This window comes from Bombyx mandarina, chromosome 05 (genome assembly GCF_030267445.1).
Source record: "Bombyx mandarina strain Sakado chromosome 05, ASM3026744v2".
In the NCBI taxonomy this organism is placed as follows: domain Eukaryota; kingdom Metazoa; phylum Arthropoda; class Insecta; order Lepidoptera; family Bombycidae; genus Bombyx; species Bombyx mandarina.
Window position 1 is genome coordinate 250,596 of NC_143212.1, and position 16,137 is coordinate 266,732.

The window sequence follows — 16,137 nt, forward strand, 5'->3', positions numbered from 1 at the left end:
TTTTATTATGCATAAAAAATTCATTAAATCAATAAAGAAAACATTACACACACTACCATGTATTTGACACAACACATATACTGTGTTTATTGTCAGACTTTTGTTATTGTTGAAAGTCTGTGGTCAAATTGAGAATAGATTAATATTGTTTGTCTTATATTTTTCAATGGTGTGGTTTTGGCGAAATCTGTGAATATAGAAGTTTAATAAGTCTTTGACAATAAAACCTATTAATGTCCAAACTTATAATTTCAGTTAATTATACTCGAATTTAAGTCCTCGAATGGAGGCCACGGGTGGGTACAAGGAGCGTGGGGCGTCCTCCAACCAGATGGACTGACGACTTAGTGCGCACGGCGGGAAGTCGTTGGATGCGGAAGGCGGAGGACCGCATTATGTGGAAGGCATTGGGGAAGGCCTATGTCCAGCAGTGGGCAGATAAAGGCTGATGATGATGATGATACTCGAATTTCGACTACGGAGAGACCACTAGTAATATTAAAGTGTCGATTAATAAAAGGTTCGTTCGTCGTCGGCTATATCCGACCCAGGCGATAGAAACGCAAAGCCGCGTTCGCCCAAAACATATCTTGTCAGAGCCCCCGAATCTACTCTCCAGTGCTTTTGGGCTCTTCAAGCACCGGTATAGATACAACCCACTGAGCATTTCGCCAGATCTTCTCAGTAGGTCGCCATTCCGATCCGGTGGTAGATTCGTCAAATCGCTGCTCATGGGAAAACCCTAGTTAGCAACTCTCTCAGGTTGAGTTTGTCGGTGTGTAGGTGACATTGCCCCTTTGACTACCACTGAATAGGTAGGGAAAAGTCGTACCTTAAAAGCATTTTTGCTTGTGGATTGTTGTAAATCCAATAAACACTCAAAATTAAGTTGTAATTTATTGATTTATATATATACATATGCATCTTTTCTGCGATTCACTTGCACTTTAGTGGCGGTAGGACCTCTTGTGAGTCCGCACGGGTAGGTACCACCACCCTGCCTATTTCTGCCGTGAAGCAGTAATGTGTTTCGATTTAAAGGGTGGAGCAGCCGTTGTAACTATACTGAGATCTTAGAACTTATATCTTAAGATAGGTGGCTTATTTACGTTGTAGATGTCTATGGGCTCCGGTAACCACTTAACACCAGGTGGGCTGTGAGCTCGTTCGCCCATCTAAGCAATAAAAATAAAAAAATAAAACGGAACTTTTGAACTTTTCAACACAAGCGCAACCTTATAACATAATATAGAACATTCAGTGGCAGAAGATATCCATGTTGACGACAGATATATTCGACCGTTGAGAAACTTATGCACGTGCTAAGTCCCGGGATGTGGCGATGAACGCTTTATTCATATATGGAGTGATAAATACAAGTGAAGCGTGTGTTTAGGATACTGATTATCGTTTCATACCATAACATCTATATTAGGGTCAGACCTATTCGAAAAATAATATATTTGTTTGCTATTTGAAAGATTAAGACAGCACTTAAAATTACGTAATTTAATAATGAAAATGTTCAATAACCACAAATACAAAATTCGTTAATTAAACAGAGGTACGAGAGGGCGGCACTGAAAATTTCGGGAATTAACGAAGTGACACAACATTACTATTTAAAAATGTATTTATTGCTTTTCGAAGTATTCTCCGCGAAATTTGACACATTTTTCCATACGATGGAACCAATCATTGAAGCAACCATTCCATTCGGAAGTTGGGGTCTCCAAAATGGCCGTTTTGTAGGCGTCCACAGTTTCTTCGGGTGATGAAAATCTCTGTCCACGCAATTTATTCTTTATTTTAGGGAAAGTATAGAAATCATTAGGACTTAGGTCGGGGCTGTACGGCGGATGATCTAATAATTCTATGTTTTCTTGCTCTAAAAACTCTTTTGTTCTGTGCGCGGTGTGAGAACTCGCATTGTCGTGATGGAGGATGATGCGGCGGTTGCAATTCTCTTTACGGAGTTCAGAAAGGACCTGTGGGAAACAAATGCTAGCATACCATTCTGCATTAACCGTTCTTTGTCCCTCAAGAGGAATAGTCGTAACATGACCGTTTTTAGAGACAAACGTGGCCACCATTTTTTTTGCAACACTCCGTGAACGAACAATTTTTGTTGGCTTTAACTCATTTTCGAACACCCAAACTCGTGACTGGTTTTTTGTTTCGGGTTCGTACGCGTATATCCAGGATTCGTCACCTGATACAATGTTGTATACAGCATTTGAGGATCCTGCGTGGAATCTTTCGAGAGTTCTGACGCACCAAGTAACGCGAGCCGCTTTTTGCTTTTCACAGAGCGAATGCGGTATCCATCGGGAAAACAACTTTTTTACACCTAATTGTTCATGCAAGATTATTTGTATTTGACTCATGCCAATGTCTAAAGTTGCCTGAATTTCGCGGTATGTCACATGTCGATCTTCCTCAATTAGCTTACGCACAGCATCAACGTTTTCTTGGGTGACTGCAGTTTTTGGACGACCTTGACGGGGATCATCACTGAGCTTGACACGTCCACGTTGAAACTCAGCAAACCAGCGATAAATTGTGGTTTTGAATGGGGCTTCATCACCAAATGCAGAAATCATCCAGTCAACACACTGTTTTTGTGTTAAACCACTTCGAAAGTCATAATAAATCATCGCTCTTGAATTTTCTCGAGTCAATTCCATGTTCTCAACGACTAAACAAGTTTGACAAAACCTCGTGACAAGACCGAGAATCATTTTTTAAATAAATAAATGGTATTCGATTTTTAAAACCAAGGAGTTTTCAATTAAAAAGATTTTAATATGACAGGAACAGTGGAAATATTCCATTCCCGATACTTTTAGTGCAGCCTAGGTAATAAAGTGAGAACTAGGGAAAGTGGATGTTGAAAAAGTTAAAAAAAAATCAAATCGATAGTTAACTAAAGTTTCACGAACTGATTGGAATGGCCCCTTAGGCTACCAGTCCCGATCAATTAACGGTAAGTTTTCGGTAGGCGGCTTGGCTTTGCTCCTGGCATTGCTGGAGTCCATGGGCGACGGTAACCATTCACCATCAGGTAAGCGTTATGCTCGTCTGCCTACAACGGGAATAAAAAATAAAATAAAAAATAAAACAACGGTGCTTTTAGGTACCACCAGCACCGGTTACCGTCCTCGTCGAGCCCGTCACTTGCGACGAAGGGATCGACGAGCGAATTAACCCATAGACACAGCCCACTGAGTTTCTCGCTGGATCTTCTCAGTGGGTCGCGTTTCCGATCCGGTGGTAGATTCTGCTAAGCGCTGCTCTTGCTGGGGCCAGTGTTAGCAACACTCCGGTTTGAGCCCCGTGAGCTCACCTACATGTTAGGGCGAAGCTAAAATATCCTCTCAAGGCTATCAGCATAGGTAGGAAACTAAGAGGCTACCAGCGAATAGGTAATTTAAAAAAACGAACTGAATTGTAGTAATGTCGAACTGTAATTAAAACAAGAAATTATGTATTTAAAATATCTAACAATTTTTCAAATTATATCCAAAAACATTCAAATCCTTAGCTTTCAACTTTTTACCTTGTAAAATACTCGTATCCTCATAGATCTCAATCCCTCTTGGCTACCGCTACTAGCGCGCCACCTATCGTACTTTGTTATTACTATGTATATTAGACACTTTTAATTGAATAGCAACTGAAAACGTTTTATTTCAATCGGATAAGTAACGTACGAATACATTACGAATAAACACGATACATACCGAAATATACCTAATATAATACCTCTAAAGAAATAATCTACCTCTAAAAAAATAAAATATATTTTGTTATTCAAGCAAGAAATAATTATTTGTTATTTTTATTTTAAGCGGTCACATTTGCTCTTTAACATCCAGACGCCAGAATTTCAGCCAAACCCCTGCGTTCATATTTCGATTAATCGACGCTTGTTTGAATCAACAAACATACTGTGTAAGTATACCTAGTCCTAGTAGACCTAAGTATTACTGGTGGACCTCTTGTGAGTCCACACGGGTAGGTACCACCACCCCGCCTATTTCTGCCGTGAAGCAGCAATGCGTTTCGGTTTGAAGGGTGGTGCAACCGTTGTAACTATACTGAGACCTTAGAACTCATATCTCAAGGTGGGTGGCGGCATTTACGTTGTAGATGTCTATGGGCTCCAGTAACCACTTAACACCAGGTGGGCTGTAAGCTCGTCCAACCATCTAAGCAATACAATAGCCTGACGGAAGACCGTCAGGCTGTTATTGACAAATCCCATCCCACCTGAGAACGTACTGGCCTACAGGTCCTGGTGAAACTGAAAAGGCCTTAGGTGCACCAGTAATTCTTCAATCCTAAAAAAACACTCGTGCTATATGCATTACAGTCATAATAAATTCAATTAAATTTTTCATCGTTATGGGCACGGTTCTCGATCAATAAATTATTAACACAATTTAAACGTGAGTGAAATAATTAAAAATGTTATTTAAACTGACCATTGAAGTGTTCAGCCATATTTAATTCTTAATTTAAAAAACAAACACGTATGCAAATAAATAACCTGCCTCCCGTTGAGAGTTAAGCATTTCAACTGTTGCCAAGCGAAAATAGATGCTATGACACAAACATAAGCATCATTTACCACGTCAGGGAATCATTCAAAATGTACGTTATCTTACAAGCATTGCCAAATGAAAATATGCTTTGTCCTATTGAAATAAGGACTTTTAACATGTTTGTAAAAGGTGTATAAGTGAAGGTGGAGGACATGTAACGAGCTACAGATTTATGTACACGATCAAGAGGTATATTCTTGTTGTAGCTTCTGAGCTTTTGAAAATATTTTCCATGAAATAATTTAGCGTTGGGAGAGGATTTTCGTTATTTAATATCAACATTTCACATCAACAAATAAGCCTGAGAACTGTGGGTACTTAATACTACTGCATAGGGTTTAAAATATATAAAAAACAATGCTTTATACTTTATCTACTACTAGCCAGGGGTGGTTTTTATAAATTACTCACTGAATTTTTACCATAAAAAAAGAAAACACTTTCAAATATAGAAAACTAATGGATTTATTATTTTATTTAAAAATGAGATATTCTTCCTTGGTCATTCAAACTTTTGGAACCTAAGGGCGGCTGCCGCGGTTCGTATTTGGTATGACGATAGCGACTATTATCACTCATCTCAGCACCTAATTTATAAAATGTTTATGATGTAGATCTTTAGTTATGTTGTTTAAAACAAACACGAAACTTTAAGCTTTTAATGGACACTGGTTTTAATGTAACAACCGCGTTTAGTTCTAAGAGAGACCTTGCCACTTAGCCAAACCTAGCGACACCATCTCATCGCGTCGTGGGGTCGTCGCGTCCCCTTGCGGGGGCGCGGAACGGGCCTCGGGGAAACCCCTCTACCCGGACTTGTAGCTCCCCGCCTATTAAGGCAGGGGTGATGCGCTGCGGGATGGTATGTAGCAGGATCGTAGAGATTGGTGGGACGACTTCTTTCTTCTCTCTTCGCTTCTTTCTTCGTCTTCTTCTTCTTCATTCTTCCCTTCTTCCGGGGGCGGCTGCTGCTCTCCTCCATATATATATATAAAATTTTTTTTTTTTTTTTTTTTTTTTTTTTTTTTTTTTTTTTTTTTTTTTTTTTTTTTTTTTTTTTTTTTTTCCCTGTACTATTTACAATTTCATCTTAACCTAACTTAACCTAAAGTAAACCTAACTTAATCTAACTTACATCTAAGTGGCGGCAGCGCGCCGTTCCTGCACTCCGTGGAGTGCCGGGACAGCGCGCGCCGTCACACCTAAACTAATCCTAATCTAACTTAACCTAACATAACCTAGCTAACCTAATATGGGGGAGAGAGCGAATCCGCACTCCACGCTACAGTCCTCTCCCCCTCTCCCCATCGTTATACAATATTGATGGGGGGGAGGACTGTAGCGGGTAAGAACACCCCATCCCAAAAGGGGGTGGGGGGTGGGGTCAAAGCCCCTCGTGGAAATGAGGCTGCACCTACGGGGTGCAGCCGCGGTCCCCTTACGGGGGACCCGCCAAACGGGCAAGAGGCGTGGGACTAGAGGCTGGTGAAACTCAGCTCCGAGAGGGGCGCTCATAGGTCCTCCCCGGCCTCACAGCCGGCGAGGAGCTTTATCTCCGAACGATCGTCGGGGGTACCAATAGCTCCCGCGGCAACGCCGTACCATCCGGTGGTCTGGCGTGCAGCGGGGCTATGTTGTGGAGATGCTCATGGGGCCCGTTTTCGGCTCGCTCGTACATATTACGGGCGAGCCTAGTCACAAACTCCACGAGCGACTCCACACCTAGGTCCCGGGCAATAACGTCATTTCTGACGTACTGCCCGGCCCCGACGATAATGCGGAGGGAAAGACTCTGCTGGGCCTGCAACCTAGATCGCTGGGACGGCGACAACAGGTGATACCAGGCCACAGCAGCGTATGTGAGGCGGGAACGGACGTATGTCTTACCATCTCATCATCACCATCATCAGCCTATATCTCACCACTGTTTGATATAGGCCTCTCCCATAGCCCGCTATAATGAACGGTCCTCCGCCTTCCGCATCCAATCTTTTCCAAAATTACGCCGCAATTCATCGGGTGACATAGTCGATTTAAAAAAATATTAATATAATTTGATGCAGTTCGGTACGTCATTCTTTCTTTGAGACAAAACGCCTCGCAGTGGACGACGCAAAATTGCCGAATAGGCTTTTAATATTACACGCCCAAATTAAAACGCTCCATTCTAAATCATAAACAAAGTTCACGGGTTGAATTTTAAATTGCTACAAAACGAGATGATCCAAGTGGAACGGTCTCATTCGACAGGCACCGGCCGGGTTGCATATATCAATTTCTCATGTTACGAGCAACCATAAATTAGTCAAGCAGTACTGCGCCACGCGAGGCTGCATCATATCTACATGATGAGTGGCTTGTTAACTTTGATTGTACGTTAACATATATTTTATATTTAACATTACGGACCCTGAGCCGACGTTGTCCAACTCGACGCTTAAGTGCCAAGTGGTGAGATGGTAAAAAAGTGCGAGATCCAAAGTGTGATTTTGGAATGATATTGTGATTTTGGAATTTTGATATTGTTGTATTGTTTGAGATGATACCACCATCTCTTTTTTACCATCGCACCGCCCGCCACCGGAGTAGAGTTCATCCAAACTACCTGGAGCCACTACGTTCATCCACAGTGCGTTTCCAGAGATCTTTTTGTCACGTCCCATTCGGCTTTGGAATGAGCTCCCCTCCACGGTTTTTGCCGAGCGCTATGACATATCCTTCTTCAAACGAGGCTTGTGGAGAGTACTGAACGGGAGGCAGCGGTTTGGCTCTGCCCTGGCATTGCTTAAGTCCATTGGCGACGTTAACCACTCACCATCAGGTGGGCCGTATTCTCGTCTGCCTACAAAGGCAATAAAAAAAGTTTATATACCTACAAGACACAAAGTGAAATATCAAACTTAATTGTACGAGTAAATGTTTATTTGGTATTTGGTATGAAAATTTTCAGGAACAAATCGATTTTTATAAATAGCCTGATTCCGATTAATTTTGAATTTTATAATAAAATAGCCTCTCTGACCTAAATACTTATTCCGTAAAGCTAAATTCTATATAATTCCCGGTTTCTTCGTTTCACAGAAAGCAATAATTAAATATTCCACTCAACTAAAAATCGTAACTCATTTGACGGTCATAACGCGATAAATTAAGACAATTAACAAAATGGTTTATGATTTAAGTGTTTCGATAACGATTTGGGCGTGAACACAACAGGTCCCGGTGCGATAAACAAATAAATAAAATGGAAACACTAAGAAATCACCAAACTTTGTCGTCTTCGTGTTTGCTGTGAGCGTTCAATTTAGTTTTTGAATAATTTGAATAAACTTAAAAAAATGCGTATTTTTGTAATAATAAAATAAAAACTATGTCATTCAAACAATTGATCCCCATCTGCGGCGCGTATCTGGAATAGCCGCTTAGCGAATAGGTATGAAAAAAAAACATTTTAACATCATTGAAGTTTGAAGAGTTTGGTGAACCTTGTGAGTTTAAAACGTGAACGAATTTTGTTTAAAAATCCAAGGCTAGGATTTCTTATACAATATTACGTATAGATTGTCACATTTTCTTGAGCCTTACAGTATTTTCAAGCCACTCCAGGACTTTTGTGCATCTGCTAAGCAAACTACTAAAAAGATAAAAAAAAAACATTAAGCATTCCCGAGAACTTTCCCTTACATACCTAACCTAATTAATTAACCCAACACATTCATTATATTCTACTAAGAAAATTCGTATCGCAATAACTGCTTCTGATCATAAACGAAGAAGCAGTGGGCGCGTGCTTCACGATCATGCTCTAAATCATACGAGATGAACAAGCCGCCTCCGTGCACCGTGCGTGTCGGAATGGACCTTCTGTTTAAGACTAGTCGAAATTATAACTTTGAAAACGAATGAGTCGCACATTTCACAATTTGTTTTCATCAAGAACAGCTACATAAAAAGAGATTGTAACTTGAAATCTATCGGATTTTCGTCGCACGCTACCAGTTTTAGAACTAAAGACAAAACAATAAGACTAATTACTGCAACGCATGATCAAATCCTGGATCAATAAGTACTTTAGTAATTTGCCATGGCGAACTCCGTCCTTTAGTTACGTTGAATAAATAAAAAAATGTGTGGTGTCGTGGGATAGGGGCGAAGTTCCTTATTATAAAAATATTAATTTTAAGTTCTATTTGAGGTATAAAGAAATTAAAACTGGAGGTTTCGCAACAACCCACGGTCATTTGGTAACGTGCGAACTTATTGTGGGACACTTCATTCACGGTTGTATGCATAAGAGTTAGTGTATTGCGCAAACGAACGCGCTGAGACCGTGGTCAAGGAATGATAAAAAAATGTTATTTTTTGTACGTTATTACAAAGTTAAGTCGTACACTGTGTGCATTACTAATAAAAATCTTACGTTACGGACGTTTTTTCCCGATTAGGGTACCCCTCCGCATCGTCTCATAAGGAACTTTTTTTCAAAAAATCAACATTAAACTATATATGATAAATGTTTAGTATGTACTCGTCAAACACTGGAATCCCATAATGTCACATAATTCACAGCAATAATATGCGAGCAGTAATAATCGTATATATGCGTGCGACAGCGACCCACGCAATACGTATGCTAAACAGGCGAAGGCCCGTGGATACCCTTTTTCAGGATTTGCAAAAACACGTTTTACAAAAGTAGAACCTTTAATTAGAATTTGTTTCACATAATTCATTTGATAAGTGTATTTAAATTAATCAATGCTGATTGGAAATGAAGTCAATTCGTAATATACTTGGGAGTTTCCAAATACGCATGCTGCGAAGTACAGGGTAAGATCAAATGTGGTTTTGTTGAAAATTTTTGACACCATACATCGTCACAACTGTACTATTGGCACAATGTCTCTTGGATCAACAAGAAACATGGTGGTACATGTAAATATTAATTTAATAAGATTTTAATTATTAATTTTAATATGATTCATGAATATTACTGCGATTATTAGGCATGGTTTCACAATAATTTAAATGATACTTAATTTTAAACACTATTCACCAGGTAGTGCAGATATAGATTGAGTCGGAAAAGAAATGAGAAATTCAGTAAAAGACACAAATAATTTAAAAAGTGAATAAATCCGAAACTAAAATGTGCATATAAATATTTATTATGTAATGCAAATTCCCATTCCATTTTTGCAGTGAATCGCCTCCCGGGCGATAACGGAAGCAATCGACCCCGGACACCGGCCCGATACGAAAATTTGCTGACATATTACTGGTAATATACAAGATATACTGAGCCCTCACTCACAGGAACGTAGATGTTTAGAACGATGCATAATTTGAGCATCTCATTTTAATAAAAGGGAAGTTGAGCAACGCAAATAATGTTATACACATCGCCCAAGTTGAGCGATACTTCCTCGTGCAGTAATAAAATGAAATGGATTCGGAAAACAAATGTTTGACACGGAGAAAAACATTTTCTTTAACATGTTATTTATTTTCAGAATGTTGTCACGTGGGCCAGAGATACCTAGAGTAGTTGATATTGAGATATTCATGAGTCTATGTGAACGTGACTGAAAGAGAATGAGATGACAGCAAAAAAGCTCTAACCACTCTGAAAAACGAACTTAAAGTTTCGAATTTCAAATATTTATATGTTTTTTTTAAATTATCTATACGATTTGGAAAGTTTCAGGTTTTTTTTTAACAATTAATCAATTTTCAGTTTGCACTCTTGCACGGTGAACGTTTTACTTCGCAAAAAATATAAGCTTTATTTAAGACGTTACAATATAGTGAATTAAACCTAAAGCGTTTTTTATGATGTGTATAGCCATAAACCTATCAGTTGATTCAGAACGCCATCTTAAAAACACCTTATCGTAGCCACACACATTAACTCAAGCAGTTCCTACTAAATTAAACTTTATGAAAATTCTTTTGCGCCATTGTATTTTATAGGTGCGCTGTAAAGGTGATTTACGCTCGAGGGTCCTTTTCTGTAGTCCTGAAGGGACAGATATACGGATACCAAAATTAGGGCAGGGCCCTGCACGTGAAAGATACGTTTAAGCTTAATTTATTTCAGTCCTCCGTCGCGGTATGTCCAATCCGCCGTTATTTTCTATGAATAAAATTGATTTCGAGTTTAAATTTCCATTTCGAGAATTGCGTACATTTAAATATTTGTTTTATGATTTTTATTGAGCTTAAACCATCTTGACTGTTTCTGTCGCTAGGATAGGATCACCGTTGTAACGGCAAGGTAACTGTTATTACAATTACAACACAATTATTACAATGCCATGCTTCTCTAGCCTCACATAAAATAAATTTAAGTTTCGTGATCCACACCGAGCTGTAGACCAACCACATTTATTTTGATTTCTATTGAACATTAATTTCCCTCTTTTTTTTCTTTGTTTTTTTTTCGTAAGTTGTTATATGCAGTTTTTTTTTGGTGTTCTTTGTCTTAATAAATTATATTATTAGTTAACGATATTTTTATCTTAAGCACAACGTTCTTAAGCAAGATGTGCTCACACCCAAAAGGGTGAATTCTATAATGTATTATTTTAAATATATTTATATTTATAGAGTTCAATGTTTATGTGTGCAGATTTTATCCAGTTGTGTGAAACTAAAAAAAAAAAACTAAAATTAAGCTGAGACTTCAACTTCATCACGAGATGAGAGGCAGCAATCACTGCGTCCACCCATTACTATAGATTCCACCTGTGCCATTCTGTTTATTTTCGATTATTATAAAATTGTCTATGTCGGAAAAATAAAAAAAAACGATTAATATTTTGCAAATATATTTAAGCTGCAAGACGTCGTAAATTTCGCATTGAAAACTTTTACAGTTCTGTGGTCGATCGATTTAAATATTCGTATATCGGCTTAGAAATCTGGTTCACGTTCAGAAAACTGTGACAAGTCCTTCCTAAAAAGAGAACAACGGCAACGAACGCACAATGAACGCACAACAAATGTGAATTGACACTGGCCTCAAATGGTTTGTATACGATGTGTATTTAAAGATTTTATGAGAACGTAAATTCAACTAGTTGTCGGCGTAAACCAGAGGAAAAAACATTTACTGTTTGTTCCCAACAAGCTTACGTTAGCTTCATATATTGCAAAACGTTTAAAATTATACTTTAAATTATTTTATGTTAAATTTGTATTTGAATTATATATTTATTAATCGATTAGTTTGAATAGATTAACAAATAAAACAGTGAATAGATACGTGTTTTACGTATATATGTACGTATGTATGTTAAACGTATATATGATGTTGAAATTTCAATAGTGTATTGAAAATATTTATAACAACGCAATTTATGAATAAAAATATAACAAAAAAATAAGTAACACTGTATGTTTTTTATAATAAACTAGCTGATCCGGCAGACTTCCTAGTGCCTCAATCGATAAATAAAAGTCCTAAACTTTTGTATAAAATAAACTTAAAATAAAAAAAAGGAATCCGTCCGACGGGGGACACATCAAAGAAAAAACAAAATTGTTATTATTATTTAATTCCAAGCATTTTCATATTTATTTACCTTTTAAACCTTCTCTGGACTTCCACAAATAATTCAAGACCAAAATTAGCCAAATCGGTCCAGCCGTTCTCGAATTTTAGCGAGACTAACGAACAGCAGTTAGAAGTCGTCGTGGCCTAAAGGATAAGACGTCCGGTGCATTCGTTGTTGCGATGCACCGGTGTTCGAATCTCGCAGGCGGGTACCAATTTTTCGAATGAAATACGTACTTAACAAATGTTCACGATTGACTTCCACGGTGAAGGAATAACATCGTGTAATAAAAATCAAACCCGCAAAATTATAATTTGCGTAATCACTGGTGGTAGGACCTATTGTGAGTCCGCACGGGTAGGTACCACTGCCCTGCCTATTTCTGCCGTGAAGCAGTAATGCGTTTCGGTTTGAAGGGTGGGGTAGCCGTTGTAACTATACTGAGACCTTAGAACTTATATCTCAAGGTGGGTGGCGCATTTACGTTGTAGATGTCTATGGGCTCCAGTAACCACTTAACACCAGGTGGGCTGTGAGCTCGTCCACCCATCTAAGCAATAAAAAAAAAAAACAGCAATTCATTTTTATATATAGGGAAGATAGATTATTGTGTTAATGTAAAAGCAAAAACTACTTTTTTCCATTCAATCGAATTCATATTCACATTGAATCGTATTAAATTACGTTTGTTTTGAATACAATTGAGTTTTTTTTTTCGTCTATTTATTTCACACCAGTCGTATTGACATATTGATTGTCGCTCAAATCCATAGTCATCGGTTTCTGGCAGCGCTCTATTGTGCGCAAAATCTTTGACAAAAAGGCTCCTTTGTTGACAGTGCATATGGCGGTCCGACAAAGCATCGGATTAACAAGTTTAGCTTTGCAACGATTGAATTTGACGCCTGCAGTTGCTTTGTTAACGAATGCCGCGTGAAATTAAATGTTAAATTTATTTACTAATTGACATGTAGTTTCGTAGTACTCGTTATTACGAGTAGATTGACAAATCGATCGCTTCGTGATGCTGGTGGGTAATGCCAGTGCTTACTCTTAAGTCTGCCCGAGTATAAAAAATCTTATCACTATCTGTCGTAAATTATTCTAGACTCAATTTTTTTTTGTTTTTGTTTAGATGAATTGACGAGCTCACAGCCCACCTGGTGTTAAGTGGTTACTGGAGCCCATAGACATCTACAACGTAAATGCGCCACCCACCTTAAGATAAGTTCTAAGGTCTCAGTATAGTTACAACGGCTGCCCCACCCTTCAAACCGAAACGCATTACTGCTTCACGGCTGAAATAGGCGGGGCGATGGTACCTATCCGTGCGGACTCAAGAGGTCCTACCACCACTAATAATTGAAGACTACGATAGTTTTTTTTTCATAGCTGCACCACATCGACTTCTTAAGTTGAGTGGCGTAGTCCATTATCTATGTCTGCCCATTTACGCCAACAAAAATCGTACATAAGAAATGCTAACCAACAATTTTCTCACAGATTCCATTGCTTTCCCGTCTCAAATATCTGACCTACATTTCGTTCCGAGCCACTTACGACTACACAAAGGAAATGACGTATGTAACGATAAATAATACAGAATAGGTAAGTCAACGCATCGTGAGACGGTGGAAGCTGGCAGTCTTCCAACTAAAGAACACGAAAAAAATGTGATTTCGTGCCAAACATTCAGAATTTATTGAGATAAAGATTTATACTAACTTGTTCACGTTATGGTCGACTTTGGTGTATTCATGATAACGGAGTATTGAGAACAGCGGCCTCATATTGTAGAAACAATCGAATATCAACATGACAACAAGAAGAGCACTTATATTCGGATTTCATAAAAAAATTGCTACTGAAATACTAACTAACAAGCAAGAAGTTCTTATTTTTCTTGGTTAAGATGGTTCGACTCTTCAGTACACTGGTAAAATGGAACGCTGACTCGATCCCGATCTACTAACGGTGCTTTTAGGTACCTCAAGCACCGGGCATAGTCCTCGTCGAACCCGTCGCTTGCGGTGAAGGACTCGACGAGTAAATTAATCCACAGATACAGCCCACTGAGTTTCTCGCCGGATCTTCTCAGTGGGTCGCGTTTCCGATCCGGTGGTAGATTCTGCGAAGTACGGCTCTTGCTAGGGTTCGTGTTAGCAACGTCATCAGGTTTGAGTCCCGCGAGCTCACCTACTATAATATATAGTTAAGGTTACGCTGGAATAGTCTCTCAAGGCTATCAGCTTAGGTAGGGGAAAAAAAGCGACTGTTAAGTTAGCCATTATGCCGCGAAGGTAATGGTTATCGAACGGGATCTGAACATTCCTCTTTTCAAACCGGAGGGTTAATCACGTATGATCATCATTGTACTCTCCATCATTTTGCCGCAATCATCCAAAGGGGACGATCTACAAGTTTCAAAAGGAGAGATGAGGTCGCAAACTAACCCTCTAAAGCTATGCTGTGCTTATGATTTTCTTATGAGTAGCAATTTAAAGATTATCACGGAGTTTCCCGTGAAGGAAAATGATGATGATGCTTATTATATATAATATTACTTGTAAATAAATCTGTGATTTAATCTACACAATTAGTTTTTAGAACTGATTTATTTATTTTTCACGGGTAATAAATACAATTGAACATTATTTGAGTTAGTCGTTTTTGTTAATGTTTTTTTTTTATATTTGATTATTTAGACCTAACGTATTTTTAATACGCTTTTATTAGCTTCAGACGTATGTTGTAACGGAATCTTTGAACATGATTTTGATCCCCTTCAGATCGTCAGATTAACTCGAAATTTGTATACTTATTAAGGACCGATGACAATTCAATATTTGCAAACAAAAAAAAATTGAATATATTGAAATTCAACTAAAAAATGAAAAATAAATAATAGTTTAAAAAAACTAACAAAATACGCTTTTATAAACTATTATTTATTTATTTTGTTTATCTCGCAAAAGCTTAGTCACAAATTTTAAACAAAACATCGGTTACTTGAGACAGCTAAATCTATAATTGCACATGCGTTATTTCGCAGCAATTTATATATACATTGAAATCAACCGGTCTCCGAGCCAAATGCGATAATTCACTACAATGAAACTTCATGTAGCGAATGTCTCCCGCGGTGCTTCGATAAATAACTCTGCAATTATAATCCACTCGAGCACAATAGTGGAAATGTGAGGGCGCGAACACAATGTGCATGCCACCCGAACATAATTTAGGGCTGTTCTCCATAGAACCATAGTGGCGTTTCAAAGATTACATTACTGTGAATCGACTTTGCATATTTTATCTTATACCTTTAAACGAGCAATTCTTGTATATTAATATATATCGACGATAGAAAGGCAAACGACTAAGCGACAATGCGTGAACTTTACAGTAGACTAATTTAAACTTGAAATACCTGAAAACAAAATTTATTTTAACGAATCTAGCTGTAGTAGAATCTAGCTAGTAGCTGTAGGATTGAAATGATTTTAAATATATATGTTTTGCGCATCGAATATGGTTATTGCCTATCATTTATGTACAAAGCAGTTATTGTCGCTTAGCTACGTTTGACTTTCAAGCGTCGATATATAATCTGAATCTCGGAAACAGCTCCAACGATTTTCATAAAATTTAGTATACAGAGGATTTCGGGGGCGATAAATCGATCTAGCTACGATTTATTTTCAGAAAATGTTGTTTTATTCGTGTTTTCAATAACCAACTCTTCCCGACATCTATTGTCGAATAATAATACTATTTTTCTTAATCGAGGGCAACTAACCGTTTTAAAGAAACAACAAGATGGCGTTATCAAAAAAAAACCCATCATCTAGTTTACTGCCTTAAGCGAATTCAAAGCTGTATGAGTTTCATGACGTAGAATGTGTATTTTTCATCTGATGTGTACACTACAATGTTGTTTGTAATACAAAATGGCGTTCTAAAAACCAGTAGGT

At 38.1% G+C, this 16,137-nt stretch overlaps 1 long non-coding RNA gene across 1 annotated transcript; it reads left to right on the forward strand.

Moving 5' to 3' along the window:
* The first annotated feature begins 6,860 nt into the window (after nt 1-6,860).
* LOC149502878 (uncharacterized) lies at nt 6,861-10,233 on the forward strand. Its single transcript, XR_016323096.1, has 3 exons — nt 6,861-6,979; nt 9,810-9,888; nt 10,121-10,233. It is a non-coding gene; the product is annotated as an uncharacterized LOC149502878 (long non-coding RNA).
* The last annotated feature ends 5,904 nt before the right edge of the window (nt 10,234-16,137 follow it).